Genomic DNA, 3216 nt, shown 5'->3' on the forward strand with positions numbered 1-3216 from the left:
AAATTAGATGGGAAAGCTTTCTGATGAGGTGAAAACTACCTTTAAGGTCTCATGGAGACAGTTGTCTGTGACAAGACTTTTATCTCATTTGAAACAGGGATTTAAGTATTTAAAGTTAAAATGTCCATGTGTCTTCTCATCCAAAATCTGATGTGAAAAAAATTGAGGAGCCTTGCATAGACACCTGGATAATTGCTGTGAGTGTCTGGAAGCCAAGTGCAGGGAATTGGTCTTTGGGCTGGAATTCACTGTTTTCAGTTCCTTAGTTTTCAGTTTCCTAAGTTTTAAAACAAACGAAACCCTATAAAAAATGCAAGAGTGATAAATTTTGAAAGCCTGCTCTACCACTCCAATCTGCAAGCATGTGTGGCCAGCAAGATACAGGAATGTGTATGTCTGTGTGCTTAATAATATTACAAATATATTGTACAGCTCCCATGGTTTTTTTTTTACCCTCTTCTTCCTGATCATTTGAGGGTGGGGCAGGCTGTCTCTTTTGTTTTTTGGGGACATTCAATTTTTTAGCTCCGTGAATGCATGAGCGGGGGGGGGTGAGGGGGGTGGCGTGCGCACGCGCTCATGAGGAGAGAAGCAGTTCTTCTTCTGCTCCTCCTTGCTGCTGCTTTTTGGTGAGATGGTTCTCTTCTCCTTGCCACGGCTGTTCTCCTGGTTTCTGCTTTTTGGGGTCCCGTTCTCTGCTCCACTCTCACCGCCACTTGCAGCGTCTCGACCTGCCCGCCCGGCCCGGGGCAGCAACCCGCGAGAGAGAAGTTGCAGCTGCTTTCCAGGACACATGACGGTTCTCTGCTTCCAGTTTCCCTTCTTCCTTTGGGACAAGGGACACAGAGGGAGAGACAATTCATCTGAGTGCTCACCGCTCGTCTGTCTTGCTGGAGAGGGACTGGAAGCTCACCCTGCATCCAGACGGACTGTGACACTGACACTGCCTATAACTTTTCTCTGGGAGGAAATGTGCTGCTTTGGGGGTTGTAGTTTTTTTTCTTGTGGAGTTGGGGAAGCAGTTTGCTCTGGTCTGTTTACAGTTAAATCCCATCCTCCGCTTGTGGGTAAACATTTTGGTTTTTCCCTGCAAACCAAGACATCTTGCTAGGAAACTTAAATCCTCTGTAAACCATTTCTGTCCTTCCAATGAGTACAAACACAAAATAGCCCCAAAAGGGTCAACCCTGTGGCATCGGCTTACTAAAGGGAAGCAGAAGCCAATCCATCTCAGAAATAGCAATGAATCAATTGTGTGTACCCTTGTCTCTGTGGGACAAACTAAAACATGCATATTCATCAGGGTGAACTTTTTGTGAATTAATAAAGACCCTGAATACTGAAAGGTAAGTGGAAGCCAGGGTAATCAGATTAGCTCATTTATCTCAATTTTTTTTTTTTTTTTGAGAAAACAGGTGGGTTTTTTCCTTAATTTCTGCATCCCACTTGTATGTCTCTTTCTAGGAAGAAATATCAAATGCCTACTCTGTTTCCAGCAGATGCACTGGGATATATAAGATGTGCTTGGGAACAAACTTTCACTGTCGTTGTTTAAGCAAGGGGAAGAGACCTCGTGTTCAGAGAAGAAATGACACCTTTAATTTCATACTTTAACAGCTTAAGAATAGTGGTAGTATCTCAATTATTTCTGTGCATAAAGGAGCTATTGGTGGTTTAATCATTCTTTGTTGCATTACAGACTGCTTGTTTTGCTGGAGTTACCATAATAGAGAAATGCAACACTGCCTGTGCTGTGTGGCCATATATATATATATATATATATATATATATCCCACTGAGCAGTGATATATGACTAGCATCAGCTGTGGCAGTGGAGCTTATACAGCAAGATTTGTGTTTCTTACAGGAGTACTTGCTATAAATATAGCTATAACCACCTACTTGTGTTTTCTCTTAAGAATTTATTCATAAATTGTAACACTCAAGACTATGGGTAACTGTTAAGAGGTTAGACCTCCTTTGAGCAATTACCCCCCTACAGATACAGTTTAAGAAATCCAGGTTCAGCTGTAACTCTACATCACAAATCACAGCAGCCTTCTTTAGCACCTGCAGTGCTGACTGTGGACATTCCACATTGCGATACATTGCAATGCTAGTTTGATTTGTACCTAAGAAGAAATCAACCTGTTCAGCAGCCAGGTAATCATTGTGCACAATGTAGAAGAAGCTACTTGATTGATTACACAAAGCGCAGAGCAGTGTAACACAGAATTTCCAAGCCTCAAAGAAGGATTTTATCCTTCTTTCAGAAAGATCTTTTTTGGCAATGCCTGCTAATATTTTACTGTTTCTGCATTCTGAGTACATTTAGGTCTTAGTAACATGTAGCTTCCCTAACCCACTCTTCTTATTTCCTCCCATTCCAGCTGTTCTTCTCAGGCTAAACTTCTCATCCATTTATTGTACCCATGTAACTCAGCAAGGTGCATATATGAAACATACATCATGTTGTATTGATCAGCATTCTCCCAGCTTTCCCTGTATTTTGGTGGCACAAATGGCACATGGTACAGACACCTGCTGGGGACTGACCCAGTGATGAGCAAACTGCAGGACAGAAACAGTCACAGAATGGTTTGGGTTGGAAGGGACCTTAAAGTTCATTTATTTTCAAGCCCCCTGCCCTGGGCGTGGACATCATTCACTGGACCAGATTGTTCAAAGCCCCATCTACCCTGGCTTTGAATACTTCCAGGGATGCATCCACAGCTTCTCTGGACAGCTTTTCAGAACTACCAGTTCATGGAAGCCAGAGGTCAGAGACCATGAGAAACCAGTGGCAACAGCAGTGGGGAAACCTGTTTCCTTGGCTTGAAAGGAAGGAGCGAGGCAGAAAAGCTGCCCTGCACACAGCATGTGGACTGCCTACTTGCTTACTGAGTTTTCTATCACGCCGTTGACATCCAAGGGGCAACGCCAGGCGTTAGGATTGCTCTGCGCTCGGTTCGCCTTACAGCATTGCCTCGGAGCTCCGTGATGGCTGCAGACCGAAAACAGCCCGCGGCAGGTGGTAACACTCCTGGTTTAGCAGCCAGAAGGGCAGCAGGCGGGCAGGCAGAACTGCCCAGTACGCTGCGCTCTGGCAGCCCGGGCCGATCCCGCCGGGTCACGGCCAGGTGAGCCCCGGGCTCGCTGCCGGCGATAAGCGCACGCCGCCCGCAGCACCGGGCGGAGCCGCCGCCTATAAAGTCC

Source organism: Pithys albifrons, chromosome 1 (assembly GCF_047495875.1).
Source record: "Pithys albifrons albifrons isolate INPA30051 chromosome 1, PitAlb_v1, whole genome shotgun sequence".
Classification (NCBI taxonomy): domain Eukaryota; kingdom Metazoa; phylum Chordata; class Aves; order Passeriformes; family Thamnophilidae; genus Pithys; species Pithys albifrons.